At 47.9% G+C, this 15,548-nt stretch overlaps 1 protein-coding gene across 1 annotated transcript in view; it reads right to left on the reverse strand.

Moving 5' to 3' along the window:
- Positions 1–15,548, reverse strand: part of LOC126195148 (nuclear pore complex protein Nup107) — a 236,670-nt gene that overhangs the window by 161,184 nt on the left and 59,938 nt on the right. The window lies entirely within an intron of this gene.

Here is a 15,548-nt window from a genome sequence, read left to right on the forward strand (position 1 = left end):
TTTTATAACGACAGAATATAATTCACAAAGTACCAATATCAAATGCCTATTAGGCCTACTAAAAGCAAAAAGTTTACGTTAGGAAATAGTTTCACACTTCATTCATACACTCCACTCATATTGTTCCATAATTTGTGTGACCCCGTTTCTTCTCCTTCCAACAAACAGTCTTGTTATCACTAATTCTGTTAAATACTCTTGCCAATGTCAAAGCTTATTCGCCGGTTAACTTCACAAACTCTGCCCGAATCACCGGTTTAGTTATCCCGCGATTATTCTCCCGTTAGGTTGGTTGGTTGTTTGAGGTTTAAGGGACCAAACAGCAAGGTCATCAGTCCCTTGTTTCAAATATACTCCATTCTGCTAACGGGACATCTCAGAAAAGTCAGAACAATAAAACGGAAAAAGGGAAAAACGTAAAAGGGCAGTCACGTTGTCATTGGTAAAAAACAAATGAGGGAAGTCGGCAAGAGAACGAACCCAACACTATGCTGAAGCAGCATAGGCAAGACCACCTGTGACTTAAAAGGTACAACTGCTATAATGCAGAAAAGACGTATGGGAATAAAAAGACTAACCAAGCCTTAAAAAAGGGTAAAAAGAGTAAAAGGGGAAGAAAAGAGGATTCCGGTCAGGGAGGTGAATCGGGAATCTCTGAACACTGCCTACAGTGGGAGACACCCAAACACTCACCGCCCTGCCCCAACACCAGAGAGATTAAAAACCTTAAAACTGAGAATAAAAACCACTCTCCCGGAGGAAACCGAGAACCAGAGAGACCATCCGGGAATCGTCAGCCAACATCAAAGGTAAAGTGTGGGGGAGTCTGTACTTAGCACGCAGAGCCAAAAGAAGGGGGCATTCAACCAAAATGTGGGCCACTGTCTGGAAGGCTCCACAACCACATAGCAGGGGTGGCTCATCACGCAAAAGAAAACCATGGGTCAGCCTGGTATGGCCAATGCGGAGACGACACAGTGTTGTCGAGTCCTTTCGGGAGAGGCGAAAGGAAGAACGCCATGGGCCTGGTGTCACCTTAATTGCACGAAGTTTATTAGACAGTGGAGTAGCCTCCCAAGAATTGGCCCATGACTGTGCGAAGTGGGATTTGATGTGAAGCCGTAAATCCGCTGCAGGAGGGGTTACAGAAAACGGGGGGTAAGTAACTGCTCCCCCAGCCAAACGATCAGCGGGCTCATTTCCCGGGATACCCACATGGCCAGGGACCCATAGGAAGTGAATGGAACAAGCAGCACAGTGAATATCAGCGAGATGGTCATGGATGGCAGAGACCAAGAGATGGCGCGAAAAACACCGGTCAATAGCAAGAAGGCCACTCATCGAGTCCGTACATAACAAAACGCGGTTGTGTTGGGATTGTTTAATAAAGGTAAGGGCCCGGGAAATTGCCATCAATTCCGCAGTAAACACCCCACACGTAGGTGGCAGCAGATGATTTTCCGTTCCAACAGAGGACGTGAAGGCATACTCAACATGATCAGCAGATTTAGAGCCATCAGTGTAAAAAACAACAGCATCCTGAAACTCCCATAAAATTTGGCCGAAAAAGGAACGGAACACCACCGGGGGGATGGAATCTTTCGGACCGCGGCGGAGATCCATCCGAATTCGAGGCCGAGGAACTAACCAAGGAGGGGTGGAGGGGAGGGAGCGAGGAAGACAGGACAAAGAAGGAAGCTGAAAATCACGGTAAAGAGACGCAAGGCGCAGCCCAACCGGTAAACCCGCCCGAGGGCGGGAGTCGGGTGGGCGACGTCCATGGTCTGGGAACAGGATAGAATAGGAAGGATGAGTGGGAGAAGAACGGATAGTGAGGGCATAAGACACCAGAAGCTGGGACCACCGAACAGAAAGGGGTGGGATCCCAGCTTCAACCAGGAGACTATCAACAGGGCTAGTAGGGAAGGCACCGGTGGCCAAACGGATACCACGATGGTGGACTGGATCCAGTACGTGCAGTGTGGAAGGAGCAGCTGAACCATAAACTTGACAACCATAGTCCAAACGAGACAGAACTAGAGCACGATAAAGACGGAGGAGGAGGGAACGGTCCGCACCCCAAGAGGAGTGGGCAAGGAAGCGAAGGACATTGAGTTTACGGAAACATCCTACCTTCAGGAGTCTGATATGGGGCAGCCAAGTGAGCTTGTTGTCGAAAAGAAGACCCAGGAAACGAAACTGTGAAACCACAGGCAATCGTTGTGCAGCGAGATAGAGCTCTGGATCAGGGTGGACCGTAGTACGGCGACAGAAGTGGACCACCCGCAATTTTAAAGGAGAGAATTGAAACCCGTGTGAGAGGGTCCATGCAGAGAGGCACGCCGTATAGCCACCTGGAGCTGCCGTTCTGCAGATGCCATCGAGGAGGAACTAACCCAAATGCAGAAATCATCCACATACAGGGCAGGGGCGACCAAGGGACCGACAGAGGCCACAAGTCCATCGATAGCAATGAGGAAAAGAAGGACACTCAAGACAGAACCCTGTGGGATGCCCGTCTCCTGGGTCCGTGGAGAACTAAAAGCAGTACCAACTCGAACTCTGAATGACCGATGGATCAGGAACTGGCGGATAAAAATCGGGAGTGGGCCCCGAAGACCCCACTGATGAAGGGTTAGTAAGATGTGATGGCGCCAGGCCGTGTCATAGGCCTTGCGAAGGTCAAAAAACACTGCAACCAAATGGCGGCGCTGGGAAAAAGCCTGCCGAACTGCGGATTCCAAGCGAAGCAAATGATCGATTGGAGATCGTCCCTCTCGAAAGCCACACTGGTAAGGGGACAATAGATCCCGAGATTCGAGGACCCAAGTGAGCCGATGGGCTACCATCTGTTCAAGTAACTTACAAACAACATTGGTCAAACTAATTGGCCGATAGCTGTCAACAGATAGGGGGTTCTTACCAGGCTTAAGGACAGGAACCACAATGCTATCCCTCCACTGAGAAGGGAAGTCACCCTGGAGCCAGATACGGTTAAACACCCGAAGAAGGTGTTGCCGTTGTGGAGCACTGAGATGTTGAAGCAGTTGGTTATGAATGGAATCTGGGCCAGGGGCCGTATCATGAGAATAAGATAGAGCAGAAAGAAATTCCCATTCAGTAAAAGGTTCGTTATAAGATTCTGACTCACAAGTGGTGAAACATAAGGTGAGAGCTTCAGCCTACTGTTTTTGATGAAGGAAAGCAGCTGGATAGGATGCTGACGCTGATGCCACTGCAAAATGGGTCGCAAGATGTTCTGCGATAACTAATGGGTCCGTACAAATGCCATCTGGGAGGTGAAGGCCTGGGAGGGTGGACTGCCGATGGCAACCTTGGAGAGAGCGAAGTGTAGCCCATACCCGTGACAGAGGGACAGTGGAACCAAGGGAAGAAACGAATCGTTCCCAACATATCCGCTTGCTCTGTTTGATTAAATAACGGGCTTTAGCGTGAAGGCGTTTAAAGGTAGTAAGGCTGGCTACGGATGGGTGCCTCTTAAAGTGTTGCAAAGCTCGACGGCGATCACGGATGGCAATGGCAATGGCCGTACTCCACCACGGGACTTGCCGGCGACGAAATGGTCCAGATGAGCGCGGGACAGCAAGGTTAGCAGCGCGAACAATCGCGTCAGACACGTCACGGAGGACGTCATCAATACAACCCGACAAAGAGGGAGAAAACTCGACCTGTGCAGTGTATAGAGGCCAATCGGCGCGGTGGAAAGACCAACGAGGTAACCTGTCCATCGGGGAGCGGGAAGGGAGCGTGATAATCAACGGGAAATGGTCACTATCACAAAGGTCGTCGTTTGGCGACCAGTGTAATGAAGGGAGGAGAGAGGGAGAAGAAAGAGAAAGATCAATGGCAGAAAAGGTACCATGACCGGCACTGAAATGAGTAGGGGAGCCATCATTAAGAAGGCACAGGTCGTGGTCTGCAATAAATTGGTCTATAAGAAGACCTCGTCTAGATGGAAAGGCACTGCCCCACAAAGGATGATGAGCATTAAAATCCCCAAGGAGGAGGAAGGGAGGAGGAAGTTGCTGAAGAAGGGTGGTTAAGGCAGCAGGTGTAAGAGTCCTGTCAGGAGGGAGATAAAGATTGCAAACCGTGACTGCAGAGTCTAAGTGGACCCTAACAGCAACCGCTTCCAATGTAGTTTGGAGAGGAATCCACGTGCTAGCAATGTCTGTACGGACCAACGTACAAACGCCACCAGAAGCCCGCAAGGGTCCGACCCGATTTCGACAGAAAACACGGAACCCACGGAGGGTCGGTGAGTGAGCATCAGTAAAATGAGATTCTTGGAGAACCACACAAGCTGCAGAGTAGGACGAAAGAAGGGATTTCAATTCCGGAAGGTGACGATAGTAGCCATTACAATTCCATTGGAGAACCACAGAACGATGGTTTAAATGAGGGCTGAACACGCTAAATCCAGTCATACCGCCGGGTCCCCACCCGTCACCGACAAGGAGGGGGCGACATCCATGAATGACAGGTCAGAATCCGGTTGTGAAGTCGGGGAAGGGACCTCCGGTGACGCCAGAGGCTCTTTGTCCCGGGACTTGTGTTTCTTCTTCTTTTCAGGCTGAGATCGAGGAGGGCTGTGTGGCATAAAGGAGCCAGCTGCAGCAAGATCAGGAACAGAAAGAGACCGGGCGACCTGGGGGCCGACAGACCGCGGCTCTCGCGGTCGCCGCGCGGCAGCAGACCTTTGACCTGGAAGGTGCCGGGAAGGGGCATCCCGGTAGAGGCGCCCTTGACCGGCAGACGCCGAAGGAGTGGGACACTTCTCCGGCTGGGGAGGGGGAGCAGCGCCCAGAGAAGAAGGTGTGGGAGCTGCAGGGGAGGGGGGAGGAGTGGGGTCCGGGATGGGGGTAAGGAAGGGGGAGGAAGGGGTGAAGATGTAACCAAGGCATAACTAGATGTCATGGACACAGGGTGCAGTCGTGCATATTTCTTACGGGCCTCTGTGTAGCTTAAACGATCGAGGGTCTTATACTCCTGTATCTTTTTTTCTTTCTTATAGACTGGGCAATCTGGTGAACGTGGAGAATGACTACCATGACAATTTACACATACAGGAGGGGGAACACAGGGACTCCCCTCATGGAGTGGACGTCCACAGTCACCACAGAGAGGGTCCTGGGAACAGCGAGAAGACGTGGCCAAAACGCAAGCACTTAAAACACCGCATAGGAGGTGGGATGTACGGCTTCACATCACAGCGATAGACCATAATCTTAACTTTCTCAGGAAGGGTATCCCCTTTAAAGGCCAGGATAAAGGCACCAGTATCAATACGATTATCTTTAGGACCCTTCTGAACACGCCGAACGAAGTGAACACCCCGCCGTCTGAGATTGTCCCGAAGTTCCTCATCAGTTTGAAGGATGAGGTCCCTGTGAAAAATCACACCTTGTACCATATTTAGAGACTGGTGAGGGGTAATGGACACAGGAATTGTGCCAAGATGGGTACAGGCACGAAGGGCCGCAGATTGGGCAGCTGAAGCGGTTTTTATCAGCAACGAACCCGACCGCATCTTGCTCAGGGAGTCCACTTCGCCGAACTTGTCTTCAATGTGTTCCACAAAGAATAAAGGTTTGACACTGGTGAAAGTATCTCCATCAGTCCTGGTGCAAACTAGATAACGGGGGAAAGGTTTTGCCCCTAGACGACGGGCCTGACCCTCTTCCCAGGGGGTAGCCATGGATGGGAAGGCCGAAGGGGCAAGAGAAGCAGCACTTGAGGAATCAGTACCACGCAGAGAGACGGCCGCAGAAGAACGGCCAGAGTTTTGGACCCATATGCGTTTCATCTGCATAGCGTCCGCCCTGATACCACCCACTCCGATCAGGGGCTCTCCTCACGGGCGCCACCCAGCCACAGCAAGGGCCGTCTGGCACGGCGGCCATTGCCGGGAGTTCCGATGCTCCAGGATGACTAGCAACCACTCCAAGGCATGCATGAGGAGGTCACAGCTCAGGTATCAGAAGTGTGATCCCTGTGTGTTCAGGGGGCTCAACCAAAAGGGTACATAGCGACCCCACCACAAAGGCTGGCTACCGTGCTGGCTATGCACCCTAGCATCAAACAACGACGTGAAAGAAAAGGTGGAATGTACTAGGAGGGCGCACGTCGGAGACACTAGGTAAGGTGCTCTTCCCCAAATGGCTCACACTACGGAGGAGAAATTTTGGAATGGAGGTCAAACCCCAGAGGGGAACCAAGGAATGCCAAAAGGAGGAGACGATTACGCAACAAGGCCGCAGTGTAAAACCAACAGAACCAGGAGGATAGCGGGGCCAACATAAGCAAGGACACCAATAGTGGGAGAGGATAGGGCGAGGGGAAAGGAGCATGGAGGGGAAAGGAGGGGAAGGGAAAGGAAATGCAGCCCGGGAGAGAAAGAAGGCTGCAATGGCTCGGGGCCCCGTGCTCGCCACGCACGTTTCCACAAAAGAGTTGTGGACCCCCTGGGGGGCTCCCGTTAGGCATTGTTATATGTTCGTACAACGCGTTTTCCACGTTACTTCCAGAATAGAACTCAAAGATGCTGCTAGCTGGGGACTGTACAATTGGCTCTTACTAGCATGGCGACCTGGCCAAAAATTCTCTCTCCAGATTTCATTTTATTTGATACACCGAGAAGGTAGTACGTAATCTTTCTTACCTGTTATTCGTTTATTTCCACTGTGGTAGTCTGAATCTACGGATTTCGCTAGTAATTATAACAACGCTCGTCATTCGCAAACGCAATCAACCACACAATCAGACTGCGGTCGGCATTCATCCGTTCGGCCTTACTCCACTCAGCTCGTATAGCCTCTTTTGTCTATAGGAAAGTTTGTTTCAACATGCGACGAGGATTCCCCTGACAAAGACATCATGTACACTATGCACGCATTCACAATCAACTTACGATTCATTCAGAAATCAAATTAGAATGTGTTCAAAAAAGTTCAAAAACCGTTTCAAAATCATACGAATAATCGTTGGACTAACGTTCTCTGGATGCTAGGCGCTTTGTGAAACAAGGTTTTTTCCCCTCAAGAATATAGATTTGCCCCCACCCCCCCTCCCCCTCCTATATCGGGGCCTGCTGCGCATTCATGAATCTGGCAGCTTGGGCGCTCCAGTAAAATTTTTCCCGGTGGCATCTAGCTGCTTGCTGCGACTGCTTACACAGCCGGCAGCCACATTTCTGTAGGCAGAAGCGGGAGAATGTGCTACTAAAATGCGCATGCGCATGATCCCGCTCGTAACTGCTAAGACGAATCTAATGTAAGCAGTTGTGACGTCACACTCATCGAAGGCAATTTGTTGTTACGAAGCATTGCATAGTCTTCCTAAAGCCTTTCACACATTTTGCTGTTAGCAGACGCTTGTATGAGCACTGTGTTTTGTTGCTGTATATGACGCATTTCCTTTACAATTTAAGTTTTATTTTCGTTTCTTCTCTCGTTCATGTTTTATTGCTGCAGTATTATTCTGCAGTAGCGGGATACAGTACTATCCTTTATTTGAGTATCGGTTCTTACCGGTCAAAATTACAAAAATTTGACTAAAAACAATGAAACATTCCCGCAATTCTAAAAAAATCCCGGATTTTTTTCCCGGTTTTCTCCCGGATGAAAAAATTCCCGGTTTTTTCCCGGATCTCCCGGTTGTCCCGGGTCGTATACACCCTGTGTAATGATGACGAGCGAGCAGCGGGATCAAAGGAAAATTGGGCAGGATATGTGCCCAGGGACAACAAATGGGCCAAAGCACACATATGGTGGTGTCCAAGGGAGCCAAAGCGAAGTTTCAGACATCCTCTGGTGAAATGGAGAGAAGACATCCAACAACAGATGGGAAAAACTTGGATCCAGACTGACTAGCAGAGACTGACATGGAAATCTTTGGACAAGCTTATGTCCAGGAGCGGATATTTAGACAATGAAGAAGAAAAAATCGATAACCTACTTCATGCTGAGAACTATCAAGAGAATGAATTTTCACTCTAGATGGGACTGTGCACTGATTGAAAACTTCCTGGCAAATTAAAATTGTGTGCCAGATGGGAATTCAAACCTAGGAGCTTTGTCTATTTGTGAGCAAGTGCTCTACCTACTGAGCTATCGAAGCACAACTTATGGCTCTTGTTTTCACAGCTTCACTTCCATCAGTACCTTTCTCCTACCTTCCAAGCTTCACAGTTCCCCTGAAAATCGAGTAACAGGCACTCCAAAAAGAAAGGAAACTGCAGAAAAATGGCCTAGCCACAGCATAGGAGGCAAAGATCCCAGGTTTGCGCCCTGATCCAGAGCAGTCTTAATCTGCCACAATGTTTCAGAACAACAAACTGCTTCCAAACTCAAGGATACTACAAATAAAAATGAAAGTACTGACAATACAGAATTATGAACTCTAAATAAAATTGTATAATATCCAAAAGAACTGAAATAAAATAGACTAGGGAGGAGGACAAACTGGTTGACTGCTGAAGTTTAATTCTCAGACTAAACACCTTAACATGCTACAAACTTATAGATAACATAACAGTGGTAAAATTTGATTTCATCTGCATTCAGTTTTTGTTCATCAGAAATTCAAATAATTCCTCGCAGTGTGTGAGTGTGTGTGTGTGTGTGTGTGTGTGTGTGTGTGTGTGTTGAAAGCAAGTCACAATCAACTTCCTTCTTACAGAGTTTCAGATTATTCTGTGTCGTCACCCATTAAGTGCCAAGCTGTTAGGATGTGAACTATTTAACTATTTCACAAATGTGTATTTGATTGGTTATTACTTTCTTTGAGACTCCACAACCCTAACATGAGGATGGCTCCTCTTCAAATAAAATAAAACTATCAATCTGGTATGACCAATGCAGACATGACAAGTACATTGGATTCCTCCTGGCAAGACTGGAAAGGAGTACCATGTAGTCTTAAGTCTTCTTGAGAGCACGGAGCTAATCAGTAGGGATAGTAGCACGCTAGACACTCCAAATGAAAATGTAAATCCAGACCTGGAATCGTCAAATTAAATGTTGAGGTACTAACCACTTCCCTAGTCAAATGATTCAGATAATTCATTCCCCAAGATACCCAAGTAACTCGGAATCCAGAGAAAGATAACTGAGCAAATAGTGCAACTAAGGTCAAAGAGACCATCTTGAATAGTAGATACCACAGGCTGATATGAGTAACAGAGCCTGAAGACTGTCCACTGAGTCATCACAAATTAAAATGTGGTTGACAGAGGTCTGTTCAATAAAACATAGGACTCTGTTAATGGCTACCAGCTCTTCTGTAGTAACACTACATGTTCCCAGTAATGAATGTTGTTCCTGATCAGGGGGTGATGTATGAACATTTCCTGTCCTACCCAGGACTTTAAAGCCATTAATGGAAATGATGGTAGGACCATGATACTCCTAAGAACAGAGGGACAGACACCAAATGGTCACTGGAATGAAAAACTTTAGGTCCTTGAAATAAATCAATCCTAATCCAAGATGTAGGTACTAACGAAGAAGGAGTGCACTGAAATACACAGGGAGCACATTGGAAGTAGGGTTAGCAGAGGTCCCAGCAGTGTGTCTCAAGATGGCACATTCCAACAGGAAAACCCACCCAAAGACAAGCATTAAATGGTAAACACCCCCGTATGGAAAAAGAATTGGTAAGTCACTTTACTTGGAAATCTTCATATGGTGACTGCACAAGTAACTAATTGAAGCAGGAGATTGTCTAAAGGACAAGTCTGGAAGGCACCAACGGCTAGTCTTACTCCACAATGGTGTACTGGGTCCAATAATTTCAAAGTTGAAGGTGCCACTGACCTCTGAACTTGGCAACCACAGTTTTCTCGGGATAACACCAGCACCCAGTAAATACAGAGTACAGTGGCAAGATCTACAGCGTAAGAGATAAGGGCAAGAAAGCACGGTGCATTAAGCTTTCATATGCAGAGTGTCTCAAGTTGAATATGGGAAGCAGTGTCAGTTACTTGTTATTTTATCAAAATAGGGGACTCAAAACATGAGGTTGTGCATTGACTCAGACTATTGTATGATGATAGAAACACACAATTCAGACCTCCAGATGGCTCCTGCCAACAGAGATCACTGGTCTACTGATTGTTTTGTTTTAGGGCATAAAAACAACTAGGACCATATGCGACCATGTCAAAATTTTAGAACACAAATAGAGTGAGGAGTTAAAAAATGACTACACATCAATCCCAAATAACCTAAGAGAAGACAGCTAAAAACAGGGACATGGAGGAAGGTCTACAAAATACATTGTAAAGAAATGGAGCTTTAAAACTAAAATTTAAATGGCCTTCGCCATATTACTACAATGGATAAAAAGTAAAACATGTCTGACAGCGCACACGTCATTTGCTAAAATGGCCGATAAATGGCAAACCTAAGTGGGAACATGGGCACTCCATAAGGAAATGGCAGAGAGTTAAAAGTGGTGGGGGAGTGCCACTTAACAAATGACAATGGCTAAAAAGGCAGTGCCCAATACACAACCTAGTTAAAATTACCTCCTAGTGGTGGGAAGGCCAAGAGGAGGTCGTCCAAGCCACTGGGAGAAGCTCAATAACCTGAAACTTATTCCCATGAAGGGAGGACCAGTGATGATGCCTAGGTGACACCACCTCCTGACAGACTGCAACACAGAGATCATTGGAGGGAATATAAGACCTAGTGGGCTCAGTTATGAGGACTGCAGCCTTGGCAGCAGTAGTGTCAACAGCCTTGTTTCCTGTCAGACTAACATGACAGGAACCCACATAAACAGCACAAGAGTGAACAAGTGACAGTTCTCCTGGACCCGTTGCACTAAGGGATGGGCAGTGTACAGGGCACAGAGGCTTTGAAGGGCGCTGAGAGAGTCTGAGAATATGACACAATTGAAAAGCCTGTGTCGCCGGATGTACTCTGTGGCCTGATACGGGCAAAGAGCTCTGCTGTAAATAGTGAGCAGTGTGCCGCAAGCCGATACCAAACAACATCGGTGCCAATGATGAAGGCACACCTGACCCCACAGTCAGCCTGAGAGCCATCTGTGTACACAAAAGTACAGTCATAAAGTTCCATGCAAAGGTCGTGAAACTGATGGCTATAAAGCTAGGCTGGAGTAGTGTCCTTAAGAAGTGAATGAAGGCGAAAATGGGGCGCCCCTTGACACCAAGGTGGTGAAAGGTACATACCCACCACGAAAGTTGCAGGGAGCGAGAAGTTAAGCAGCTGGAGCAAGAGCAGAAAGCAAATTCCAGGAGATAACAGAGAAGAGGGACGCACCCCATACTAGCAATCAAAGGTGTCATAGACGGAGGCATAGGACGCGTGGCCACGCACGGCAGTCAAACGGCACGCATGCCTGCTGAGGAGAAAGTCACAGCACGAGGACAGCAGTAGTTCAGCAGCTTCTGCATACAGATTCTCAACCGGGCCAATGTAAAAGGCACCAGTAGCTAAACAGATGCCACGATGGCGGATAGTATTGAGACAGCATAAGAGGGATGGACATGCAGATCCATAAACATAGTAACCATAGTCTAGTTTAGAACGGACTTGGGACCGTTACAAATGGAGGAGGGTGGTTCGACCTGCACCCCATGAAGTACGACTGAGGACATGTAGAACACTGAGGGACCGTATACAGTGGGCTGCCAAGTAAGACACATGGAAGAACCACGAGAGTTTCCTATTGAGCATGAGCCCCAGGAATTTCGTAGCTTCAACGAACCGATGAGCAACAGGCCCAAGATGTACAGATGGTGGAAGAAACCAATTGCACCACCATAAATTCATACAAACAGTTTTGTCAGTGGAAAAACGAATGCCATTGTTGAAGCTCCACAAGTAAAGAAGATCGGGACATAGCTGAAGACGTCGCTCAATGAGACAAGTCTGTGGAGAACTGCAATAGATAGCAAAATCGTTAACAAAAAGGGAAGTGGAGATGTCCGGCGGGAGACAGGCCATTATAAGGTTAATAGCAATAGCATAACAGGACGATGCTCAGGATGGAACCCTAAAGGCACAGTGTCTTCCTGGATAAAGGTGTCCAACAAGGCAGAACCCCACATACCTTCAAAACTCGGTCTGTTGAAAATTCCTCAAGGAAACTGGGCAGGCAGCCACATAAGCCCCACGTGTAGAGATTATGGGGGGTACCAGTCATCCAGGAGGTGACATAGGTTTTCTCCAGATCAAAAAACACTGCCACAGTCTGGGATTTCCACAGAAAGACATGGGTGGACAAACGGACGAGATGGTCAACCGCAGAATGGCACGATCGAAATCCACACTGTGCAGAGGTTAGTAAATTGTGAGACTCGAGCCACCATACCAATCTGGCATGAATCATATGTTCCATCAACTTGCACACATAGTTTGTGAGAGAGATGGGGCAGTAGCTAGAAGGAAGGTGTTTGTCCTTATCGGTTTTAGTAGTGGGTTTGACAGTGGCTTCACACTAGCCTCTGGGAAACTTGTCCTCTGCCCAGATGTGGTTGTAGATTTTAAGCAGAAAGTGCTTGCCCACAAGAGAAAGGTTCTGCAACATTTGAATGTGAGCAGCATCTGGCCCTTTGGCTGAGAATCGGGATGAAGTGAGAGCACGATCTTGCTCCCTCAAAGTAAAGGCAGTATTTTAGTACTCACGATTCTGAGAAGAGAAGGATATCGCCCGGGCCTCCTCCACTCATTTCCGATGGAGGAAGACAGGGTGAGAATAGGAGCAGCTTGAAATATCAGCAAAATGGCAGCCGTAGGTGTTGGAGATAGCGATAGGGTCCACAATGACACTGTCTGCTACTGTCAGGCCAGAAATTTGGGAACAGATCCTGGTCCCAGAGAGCCGTCGGAGGTTGGCCCACGACAGAGCAGGGAGTGGAACTGTTCAAAGAACTAGTGAATGAAATTCAGCTAGCTTTCTGGCTATCCTGAATAATGCGACAATACTGTGCACGCATCTGTTTATAATGAATGCAGTTTGCCATTGTAGGATGATGGTTAAAAGTCCGGAGAGGACATCTCTGCACGCGAATTGCATCGTGGCATGCCTCAGTCCACAGAGGGACCAGGACATGGCGTGATGAAAAGGTATTGTGGGGAATGGAACGTTCTGCAATGGTAAGTATAATGTTTGTAAGATAGTCCATCAAGTCATCACAAATGGGGAAATTGTATTTGTCAAAGGTTGGCACGGAGGAGCAAAGCCACTAGTCGGCCTTAGTAAGCTCCCATTTGGATGTGCACGCAGGTGAGGTAGGAGTCGGCAAATGGATAGCACACACGAAATGGTCATTCGAGTATGTGTTAGAAAGAAGAGATCACTTGAGACAATGGGCACGATGAGCACTGCAAAGGATTGGTCCAAATGGGAATAGGTGTGCAAGGAGTCGGAAAGGAATGTAGTGCTCTTGTGTTAAGGCACAAGAGGTTAAGTTGATCAAGAAGGTCAGCCAAGAGGGCATCTCTATGACAGGTTCTGGGAGAAGCCCAAAGGGGATGATGCGCATTTAAGCCACCCAACAGCTGAAATGGATGAGGTAGCTGCCCAATAAGCTGGAGGAAGTCTGCCCTGGTGACATTGAATGACGGAGGGATGTAAATGAAGGGAAAACATCAGGTGAGGAACGAAAAGGCAAAATGCAACAACTTTAATATTTTTTAATGGTTTTTGGGCACAAAACTGCTACGGTCATAAGTGCCCATTCTGTGGCTTATTGAAGGGTAAAAAATCGAATTTTAAATCGGCAGGAATGGGATTGAAACTCTAGAAGGACGGAAACTAAAAACGAAGGGAAATCCGAGGGAACTGCTATTGAAGGGGGGTTGTTTTTCGCAAAAAAGAGCTTCAAATGACAGATGTCATCTCACTGACACTGATAAACACAAGGACGTGATCAGCTGAGCATGTGTCATCTACTAAAAGGGAAGATAGATCAGGCGACAGCTATAAACAGGTGCGTAGCAGATTAAAATAGGGGCACTGAAGTAAAAGGTGTCTCAGCGTTCACAGTTGAGAACAGTGGGGACAAAGCAGGGGAGGATCGCCACTTGAAAGAGTTGATGGCTAAAATGACAGTGCCCTATCCGGAGTCAAGATAAAATTACCTCCTCCCAGTGACAATGCCGGGAGGAAGAGGTTCAAACACAGGGAAGAGTTTTTATGTCCCATAATTTATTATCAGGAAGTGTAGACTAATGTGCATCCCATAAAGAGCAACATGATGACATAAAACACACTGTAGATTGGCAAAGGGAACCATGTGAACAGCGGGCTGAGGAAGAGAGACTGCAGCCTGTGCCGCTATATTGGCTGCCTCATTTCCACGGATACCTACATGCCCTGGGAGCCAGAGGAATGCCACAGAGAGCCAGCGGCCAACAGTGTGGAATGGCACTCAGCCAAAGGTAGAAGATCCTGATCCATAGGTTGTTCAGGGGCAGCTTCTGCCACCAGTGATTGGCTGGTTGATCAGCCTCCAGCAGTGCGTCTTGGCGACATGGAAGCCGAGTGTGGCTACCACTGGGTGGCGCTGTAGAAAAGACACGCTGTTGCGGAGAAGGAGAGGAACTTTGTTTCTTATGAGCCTTTTTTGTGGTTTTAGGGTCCACAACTACAGTGGTCATTAGCGCCCAGACTAAATTATGAATGCACTGCGGGGCACAATGTTAAAACAGCAACTAAAAAGGACAACACTATAAAAGCCACATTAACAGGCAAGGGATTAAAAGAAAACAGTATAATCAAATGTCCTTACATAGATTTGTCAAGTTGATAAAACGAAGAATGCGAGCTGCTGCTCCTGGGTCATCCGCTAAAATTTCATCCAGAGTACATGGGAGGCCAAGATCAATGCGCAGTGTATTAAAATTCGGACAGGACGCTAAAATGTGGCGTACTGTCAGCAATTGCCCACATGGGCAGAACGGAGCCGGCACAGCCGTCAGCAGTTGGCGGTGGCTGAACCGGCAGTGTCCAATCCGTAACCGGGCCAAAATGACCTCCTCCCACCGAGAAGGGCGTGAAGAGGTCGTCCAAGCCGTGGGGAGAGGTTTCAAGGCCCGAAGCTTGTTTTCAGTAAGTGCAGACCAATCGGCATGCCACGGTGATAAAATGCGCTGACAAATGACCCTGCTAAAATCAGATGAAGGCACACAACAAGAAGCTGTCCAAGGCTGGAGGACCGCAGTCTTGGCCGTGGCATCTGCAGCTTCATTCCGAGGGATAGCGACATTGCCAGGAACCCACATAAAGGTAACCGGACAACCATTGCCCGCCAGCTGCTGAAGAGAGCGTTGGATCCGGTGCATGAAAGGGTGAACCGGATACGGAATCAGAGCACATGACATAAGCAGAATGTCGGTGGCAGCAGATGTAAAGAACAGCCTGATAGAGGGCAAATAGCTCAGCTGTGAAGACCAAACAATGGCCATGGAGCCGGTATTTGAAACTGTGTGCCCCGACAATAAAAGAACACCTGACACCGTCATTGGTGTTAGAGCCATCTGTATAAATGAAGA

The sequence above is a fragment of the Schistocerca nitens genome, chromosome 1 (genome assembly GCF_023898315.1).
Source record: "Schistocerca nitens isolate TAMUIC-IGC-003100 chromosome 1, iqSchNite1.1, whole genome shotgun sequence".
NCBI lineage: Eukaryota > Metazoa > Arthropoda > Insecta > Orthoptera > Acrididae > Schistocerca > Schistocerca nitens.